This window comes from Pelobates fuscus, chromosome 10, assembly GCF_036172605.1.
Source record: "Pelobates fuscus isolate aPelFus1 chromosome 10, aPelFus1.pri, whole genome shotgun sequence".
Taxonomy (NCBI): Eukaryota; Metazoa; Chordata; class Amphibia; order Anura; family Pelobatidae; genus Pelobates; species Pelobates fuscus.
In genome coordinates this window covers 17,307,166-17,317,382 of record NC_086326.1, presented here as the reverse complement: position 1 = coordinate 17,317,382, position 10,217 = coordinate 17,307,166, and positions in this window count along the sequence as shown.

Below are 10,217 nucleotides of genomic sequence, written 5' to 3'. Positions count from 1 at the left end.
ATCCAATCACATTGCTTCCCCATAGGATTGGCTGAGACTGACAAAGAGGCAGATCAGGGGCAGAGCCAGCATGATTCAAACACAGCCCTGGTCAATCAGCATTTCCTCATAGAGATGAATTGAATCAATTAATCTCTATGAGGAAAGTTCAGTGTCTGCATGCAGAGGGAGGAGACACTGAATGTTTGGATGCATTTTAAGCAGCCATTACCCAGGAATGATCTCTAACAGCCATCTAAGGAGTGGCCAGTGAACTTATCACTAGGCTGTAATGTAAAGACTGCATTTTCTCTGAAAAGACAGTGTTTACAGCAAAAAGCCTGAAGGTAATGATTCTACTCACCAGAACAAATTCAATAAGCTGTTGTTGTTCTGGTGATTATAGTGTCCCTTTAACTATATTCATTGTCAGCCAGTCCACACAAGTTTTGTTCCCATACATCCCTCTTAAGTTTCCATACTTAAGTAAGAGTATGTGAAAAGTAGTTAGGGTTGCCACCTTTCTTGGAAAACATACCGGCCTTACTAATTTGGATTATTAAATATGTATGGGTGACATCACATGATGTAAATCACAAGCAGTGACATAAGAGAAAATGCTGTAAAATCACCAAAAAACAACTTACTTTGATTCTGCTGTATAGATGGATTCCTCCCAGTGCCCCCATGTCTCAGTGCCCCCATGTGTCAATTACTCCAGGTCTCAGTTTTCCTATGTATCAGTGTCTCAGTGCCCCATGTCTCCCAGTGTCCCCTAGTGTCGTGTCCCCAGGTCTCCCAGTGACCCTATGTATCACAGTGTCTCAATGCCCCATGTCTCCCTGTGTCCTCCAGTATTCCCATGTGTCTATGTCCCCATGTATCCCAGGGTCCCCATGTCACTAGGAAGACGGGGAGACCTAGGGACACGGAGACACTGGGAGACTAGAGGACACTGCCTGGGACACATGGGGACACTGGGAAAATAGGGGACACTTGAAAACATGGGGACACAGACACCAGGGGCACAAACACTAGAGACACTGGCTGGGTACATTGAGACATGGGGGCACTGGGAGACATGGGGACACAGACACTAGGGACACTAGCTTGGAGACATTGAGACACTTGAGGCACTGGGAGACATGGAAGCACTAAGAGACATGGGGAAAGTGAGACACTGGCAGACTGGGGGCACTGGGAGACTAGGGGTCACTGGGAGACTAGGGGGCATTGAGACACCAGGGACACTGTGTCCCCATGTGTCTGTGTTATGTCTCCCAATGTCCCTTAGTGTCTCAGTGTCTGCCATAATGTCTCACAGTGTCCCTCCTGGTTGGTGGCTGTCTGGTGAAGCTTCGTAGAGAGCAATTAGGCACAACAAAAATGTAAAAAAACACTTCAGTGTTCAGGTAATATGTCCCCGCACACCAAACTCTCTAAAGTGCGAAGTGCAGCTCTAATAATTAATTGTAAAAAGGACACTTACCCCATAATTCTTCTTTTGAGGGTTTGGTTCATATATAAATAGAAAATAGAAAAAAAAACACATTAGTGCAATATAGTATGTATAAATATAGTATGTCTCCTTGCAGCCTTTCCCCCCATCCCTCACTTCCCTGAGCTGTAGGCTGTCTCTGCAGGGTGGGAGTTGCTGTCTGGACTCTCTGTAGCTGCTCCCTTGTGGATCAGTGAGTAGAGCTAGGCAGGGAGGGATATGCTGGAACTTCCTATCCCTGCCTGTCTCCACACACAGCGACCCCTACTGGCCAGTGCTGGTATTGCATAGTAATCTCTTGTTTATACTGAGAAAAATACCAGCATTTGTATTGCCAGTATCACTGCAATATTGGCACCAGCCAGGCAGCCTAAAATACTGGCTGTGCCAATAAAATAAAAGTCAGGTGGAATCTCTAAGAGTATTTTTTTTTTAAATCAATGGGCCTATTCCATGGGCCTGGGCCTGGAGCTGCAGCTCCATCAGCCCCTATGTTAATCCGGCCCTGCCTGCAAGCATGTTTTTTTTACTTATCTCCATTGCACATTGGCCTGAATAGAACAACAGTGACATCTACAAAAAATATGACAATCGCTGTTTAGAAGAGCATGTGTCCACCGGATTTAAATCAAAGGGAACCTGGGTTCCAATCTAGATGAACAATCAATGAAATAAATCGTGTTAACGGACAATTAGACACACTACAATAGCTAAGTGAACCCTGACTGTAGAACACAATTATACCAACCTCAAATATTTCTTCAAAAAGATCTATTTAAAAAAAAAAAAGACAATGGAATGAGGAAATGTAACCTTCAAGGACAAAATAAGTCGATTGAATAATGGGGAAAAGAAAAAAGCTGATGTGTTCAACCGTTAAATGCGTTTCCAGCAGCAAGTCTGTCGTAGAAAAGTTGTATTTAATCAAAACAACACTATTATCTTTAGCAAATGCTTGATTAACAAAGGCAGAAATTAAAGTAAACTGAGCTAATGTTATGATGATGATTAACAAAGTCAGGCTCTCCCTCCGATTTCTCTTCCGGCTGAACTTGTGCGGTGGGAAGCTGCAGGACGATGCGGAGTCTTGGACTCACCCAAATGACATGTCAGAGGCTCACCGGGTTCAGGGGCTTAGTTGCCAGTCAACCTCCCTATCCCGGACAACATTAGCCAGAAATCCGAGGAAGCCGGCAACGGGGCATTGTCATGAAGGTGGATTCTTTAAACAATCTCAGTTGATCTTTGTTGTACTGAACACGTGAGTTCCTAATTTGAATACTTTCTAGAATTAGACTCTGACTTTCCATTATTGATCCTTTTCTTCATAGATGATTGACCATTTGGATGGTCTGTCTATGCTACCGGGATTACCTGTCTGTTTTGTTGCTTCCGACTTTGCCATTTCCTAGTAACAAGCTGGGCACAATATAAAGATACCTATACACAGAACTGAGAAATAGAGATACAATACACATAGATGGCAATACAATACACATAGATGGCAAAATACAAAGATACCTATACAATACACAGAGCTGGGCACAATACAGAGGTACCTATACAATACACAGAGCTGGGCACAATACAGAGGTACCTATACAATACACAGAGCTGGGCACAATACAGAGGTACCTATACAATACACAGAGCTGGGTACAATACAGAGGTACCTATACAATACACAGAGCTGGGCACAATACAGAGGTACCTATACAATACACAGAGCTGGGTACAATACAGAGGTACCTATACAATACACAGAGCTGGGTACAATACAGAGATACCTATACAATACACAGAGCTGGGTACAATACAGAGATACCTATACAATACACAGAGCTGGGTACAATACAGAGATACCTATACAATACACAGAGCAGGGCAAAATACAGATGTACCTATACAATACACAGAGCTGGGTACAATACAGAGATACCTATACAATACACAGAGCAGGGCAAAATACAGATGTACCTATACAATACACAGAGCTGGGTACAATACAGAGATACCTATACAATACACAGAGCTGGGTACAATACAGAGATACCTATACAATACACATAGGTGGGCACAATATAACAATACCTATACAATACACAGAGCAGGACTCAATATAACAATACACAGAGCTGGGTACAATACAGAGATACCTATACAATACACAGAGCTGGGTACAATACAGAGATACCTATACAATACACAGAGCAGGGCAAAATACAGAGGTACCTATACAATACACAAAGCTGGGTACAATACAGAGATACCTATACAATACACATAGGTGGGCACAATATAACAATACCTATACAATACACAGAGCAGGACTCAATATAACAATACACAGAGCTGGGTACAATACAGAGATACCTATATAATACACAGAGCAGGGCAAAATACAGAGGTACCTATACAATACACAGAGCTGGGTACAATACAGAGATACCTATACAATACACAGAGCTGGGTACAATACAGAGATACCTATACAATACACAGAGCTGGGTACAATACAGAGATACCTATATAATACACAGAGCAGGGCAAAATACAGAGGTACCTATACAATACACAGAGCTGGGTACAATACAGAGATACCTATACAATACACAGAGCTGGGTACAATACAGAGATACCTATACAATACACAGAGCAGGGCAAAATACAGAGGTACCTATACAATACACAGAGCTGGGTACAATACAGAGATACCTATACAATACACAGAGCTGGGTACAATACAGAGGTAGCTATACAATACACAGAGCAGGGCAAAATACAGAGGTACCTATACAATACACAGAGCTGGATACAATACAGAGGTACTTATACAATACACATAGATGGCAAAATACAGAGATACCTATACAATACACAGAGCTGGGCACAATACAGATACCTATACAATACACAGAGCTGGGCACAATACAGATACCTATACAATACACAGAGCTGGGCACAATACAGAGATCCCTATACAATACACAGAGAAGGACTCATTACAACGATACCTATACAATACACAGAGCTGGGCACAATACAGAGATACCTATACAATACACAGAGCAGGGCACAATACAGATACCTATGCAATACACAGAGCTGGATAGACTACAGAGATGCCCATGCAATAGGTAAAGCTTAGTAAAATAGAGAGGTATAACACACAGAGATGGACACAATGAGGAGATAACATAACTATCCTACACAGCCAGGATCGTAGGCGTGCGCAGCCTATTGCATTAGGGTGTGCACCCTAAAGCACAAACACACGCCGCATGTATATATATAATATATATATATATATATATATATATATATACATACACACACACATACACTGCTGTGTGTGTGTGTGTGTGCTGTTAGTGTGCTGTGTGAGGGTGGTGTGTGTAAGGGTGCTGCTGTGTGTGTGTATGTGTGAGGGTGCTGGTAGTGTGCTATGTGGGTGAGGGTGTTTGTGTGTGTGTTTGTGAGGATGCTGTTTGTGTGTGAGGGTGTTTGTGTGTGTGTTTGTTAGGGTCCTGTTAGTGTGCTGTGTGTGTGAGGGTGCTGTTTGTGTGATGTGTGTGTGATGGTGCTGTGTGTGTGAGGGTGCTGTTTGTGTGATGTGTGTGGGTGTCGTGTATTTCTGAGGGTGTTGTTAGTGTGCTGTGTGTGAGGGTGTTGTGTGTTTGTAAAGGTGCTGTGTGTGTTTGTGAGGGTGTGGTTAGTGTACTGTGTGTCTGAGGGTGCTGTATGGTTACTGTATGTGTGTGGGTGCTGTTTTGGTGCTGTGTGTGTGAGGGTGCTGTGTTTGTGCTTTTTGTGTGAGAGTGCTGTATGTCTGTAGGTGCTTTTTGTGTGTGGGTGCTGTATGTGTGTGTGTGTGCTGTATGTTTGGACAGATTGTGGAGGTGGGGGCAGATTAGTAAATACCCCCCCTCCCTTCTTACCTTATGTAGGGAGGGGGGATCCTTGCCGCCATGTGCCATCCCTGGTGGTCCAGTGGAAAGTGAACTCTAGCCTGCGGGGCTAGACTTAACTCTCGTGAGATCTGAGCGTTGCCGCGGCAATGCTCAGATCTCGCGAGAGGAACCTGGCGGAGCTGCTGTCTAGAGCTCCCCGGGTCCTCTCCTGCCTCCCTTCATGCTGCTGTGGGCCGGTGAGGTAGATCTTTGATCTCCCCGCCGGCCCATGGAGGCTTAGAGCAGAGCCGACACTCAGCGCCGGTTCTGCGTGAGCCGACAGGGGAGAATAAAGTCCTGGGGAATAAAGTGTGGGAACTGTAATACCTATCCTGAAAAAACCATCTCTTGACCCGTCCTCCCCCTCTAACTATCGTCCCATATCCCTGCTCCCTTACTCATCAAAGCTTTTGGAAAGACTTGTCTTTACCCGTGTGTCTCACTTCCTTAATTCCAACTCTCTCCTTGACCCTCTTCAGTCTGGCTTCCGCCCTCTCCACTCTACTGAGACCGCTCTTATCAAAGTGACTAATGACCTAATCTCCGCTAAATCCAAAGGTCACTACTCCATATTAATTCTCCTTGACCTCTCTGCTGCCTTTGACACAGTTGATCATGCTCTCCTCCTTCAAACTCTTCAATCACTCGGTCTCTGTGACTCTGTCCTCTCTTGGTTTTCCTCCTATCTCTCCCAACGCTCATTTAGTGTCTCCTTTTCCAAGGATACCTCCTCCCCTCGCCCTGTCTCGGTTGGAGTTCCCCAAGGCTCTGTCCTTGGTCTCCTTCTATTTTCTCTTTATACTGCCTCTCTTGGAAAACTTATTGCCTCTTTTGGATTCAACTACCACCTGTACGCTGATGACACTCAGATATACCTCTCCTCACCGGACCTCTCCCCAGCCGTCCTGCAACGTGTCACTGCTTGCCTCTCTTCCATCTCTGACTGGATGTCGTCACGCTTTCTCAAACTTAACCTCTCTAAAACTGAACTCCTTGTCTTTCCTCCTCCTAATACTGATCCTCCTCTCTCACTCTCCCTTCAAGTCAGTGATATCCACATGAGTCCATCCCTACAAGCGCGCTGTCTTGGCGTCATACTTGACTCTGGTCTCACCTTTGAGTCTCACATCCAGTTTGTTGCCAAGTCCTGTAGGTTCCAACTCAAAAACATAGCCCGCATCCGCCCCTTTCTTACGCAAGATGCTACCAAGGAGCTTGTCCATGCTCTAGTAATTTCCCGCATGGATTACTGTAACCCTCTCCTGATTGGTCTCCCCAAAAGCCGTACTGCCCCGCTACAGTCTGTAATGAATGCTGCAGCTAGACTGATTTTCCTATCCAGTCGGTCCTCTCACACCTCACCCCTCTGCCAGTCCTTACATTGGCTCCCTGTATCCTATAGGAGTCAATTCAAAGTGCTAACCCATACATTTAAAGCACTGAACAATTCCAGCCCCTCTTATATCTCTTCACTGATCCAGAGGTATGCCCCTCCTCGTACCCTCCGCTCTGCCCGCGACAACCTCCTGACCGCTGCTCACACCCGTACGGCCAACTCACGCTTGCAGGACCTCTCACGGGCGGCTCCTCTCCTATGGAATAACTTGCCTACTGCCATCAGACTCTCCCCTAGTCTTCAATCATTTAAGAAGGGCCTTAAATCCCATCTCTTCAGGAAAGCGTATGGCCTCCCAGAGTAATCTCTCCCTTACATACCTGTCTCTTGCTCTCCTATGGGATAGTGCTTTGCTCTCTCCTCCAGCTCTGCTTCACTCCTACTTGATATTTCCTATCCTAATGTTTCTAATACCCCACCTCCTATAGACTGTAAGCTCATTTGAGCAGGGTCCTCTTCAACCTATTATTCCTGTAAGTTTTCTTGTAATTGTCTTATTTATTGTTACATCCCCCCCTCTCAAAATATTGTAAAGCGCTACGGAATCTGTTGGCGCTATATAAATGGCAATAATAATAATAATAATAATAATAATAATAATAACCAAGATTCCCACCCCCCCAAAAAAATACTATACACTCCAGTGTGTGTATGTATATGTGTGTGTGTGTGTGTATATATATATATATATTATATACACACACACACACACACACACACACACTGACACGCATACTCAAACACACACACATACACTCACAGACACACGCACACTCATACATTCATAGACACACACACATTCACATACACTGACACACATACACATTCACAGACACACATACACAGATACCCTCACACACAGTCACAGGCACATTCACAGACACACACACACACATTCACAGACACACACACATTCACAGACACACACACATTCACATACACAAACACAGTCACAGACACACACACACACACACACACACACACATTCACAGACACACATTCACAAACACAGTCACAGACACACACACATACACATTCACACACACACACACACACACATTATTATTTTTTTTAATTAAAAAATGTCCACCCAGCCTCCCTACCTGGAGTGCCGGCGTGGACTTGTCCCTGGGGTCCAGTGGGTCGGGCGGCTCTCTCCATATCAGCCGCGGCGAGGGAGCTGTGTGCTCTCTGCTCCCTCTCGCCGCGCGGGCTGTCTGCTGTAGCTGGGAGCCGGAATATGACGTCATATTCCGGCTCCCAGCTACAGCAGACAGCCTGAGCGGCGAGAGGGAGCAGAGAGCACACAGCTCCCTCGCCGCGGCTGATATGGAGAGAGCCGCCAGACCGGGGGGGTGTTGGGGTCCATCACCTCTTGCCCCCCTCCCCTCCATGACAGGGGGAGGAAGGGGGGCATTTGGGGCGCTGAGTGCCTGCAGGAACGGCGTTCCTGCTCAAAAAAAGTGCAAGAACTCCGTTCCTGCAGGACTCAATCCATAGGCGTGCCACGGGGATTAGGGTGTGCCCAGGCACACCCGGCACACCCCGTGCGCACGCCTATGGCCAGGATCACTGTGATGGATTACACAGAGCTGCAATACAGAGATCCCCACACAGTACATGTCTCTGTATAATGCCCCAACTCTCTCTATATCTTCCTAGCCCTCTCTTAGCTGCATGATGTCTATCTTCAGTAGTGATCCTCCTTTGATAATTTTAGCTTTTTATTTCTATAGCTTTCTATTTAATATTGCTGCTGTTATGGAACATGTCAGGGACTCCATTAGTATGAAGTACTGATAGACTCCAACCATGTCAGCTACTCCTGGCTCACTATTAGCTCTCAGCACACAGTGCACACAGGGTTAAAGTAGCAGGATACTAATAGACTCCTTATTACACACAGTGAGCACAGGGTTAAAGCGGCAGGATACTGATAGAAACATAGAATGTGACGGCAGATAAGAACCATTCGGCCCATCTAGTCTGCCCAATTTTCTAAATACTTTCATTAGTCCCTGGCCTTATCTTATAGTTAGGATAGCCTTATGCCTATCCCATGCATGCTTAAACTCCTTCACTGTGTTAACCTCTACCACTTCAGCTAGAATACTATTCCATGCATCCACTACCCTCTCTGTAAAGTAATACTTCCTGATATTATGTCTAACCTTTTAAGGACACATGACATGTGTGACATGTTATGATTCCCTTTTATTCCAGAAGTTTGGTCCTTAAAGGGTTAAACCTTTACCCTTGTAATTTAAGACAATGTCCTCTTGTTGTGGTAGATTTTCTTCTTTTAAAAATAGTCTCCTCTTTTACTGTGTTGATTCCCTTTATGTATTTAAATGTTTCTATCATATCTCCCCCGTCTCGTCTTTCCTCCAAGCTACACATGTTAAGTTCCTTTAACCTTTCCTGATAAGTTCTATCCTGCAATCCATGAACCAGTTTAGTAGCCTTTCTCTGAACTCTCTCTAAGGTATCAATATCCTTCTGGAGATACGGTCTCCAGTACTGCGTACAATACTCCAAGTGAGGTCTCACCAGTGTTCTGTATAATGGCATGAGCACTTCCCTCTTTCTACTGCTAATACCTCTCCCTATACAACCAAGCATTCTGCTAGCATTTCCTGCTGCTCTATTACATTGTCTGCCTACCTTCAAGTTATCAGAAATAATTACCCCTAAATCCATTTCCTCAGATGTTGAGGTTAGGACTCTATCAAATATTCTGTACTCTGCCCTTGGGTTTTTACGTCCAAGATGCATTATCTTGCACTTATCCACATTAAATGTCAGCTGCCACAACTCTGACCATTTTTCTAGTTTACCTAAATCATTTGCCATTTGGCTTATCCCTCCTGGAACATCAACCCTGTTACATATCTTAGTATCATCAGCAAAAATACATACCCTACCATCAAGACCTTCTGCAATATCACTAATAAAAACATTAAAGAGAATGGGTCCAAGTACAGATCCCTGAGGTACCCCACTGGTGACAAGCCCAAGCTTTGAATATACTCCATTGACTACAACCCTCTGTTGCCTGTCACTCAGCCACTGCCTTACCCATTCAACAATATTGGAATCCAAACTTAAAGATTGCAATTTATTGATAAGCCTTCTATGTGCAACAGTGTCAAAAGCCTTACTGAAATCCAGGTGAGCAATGTCTACTGCACCACCCTGATCTATTATTTTAGTTACCCAATTAAAAAAATCAATAAGATTAGTTTGGCATGATCTCCCTGAAGTAAACCCATGTTGTCTCTGATCTTGAAATCCATGTGTTTTTAGATGTTCAACAATCCGATCCTTTAACATCTTTTCCATTACTTTCCCCACTACTGAAGTAAGACTTACTGGCCTATAGATGCCCGACTCC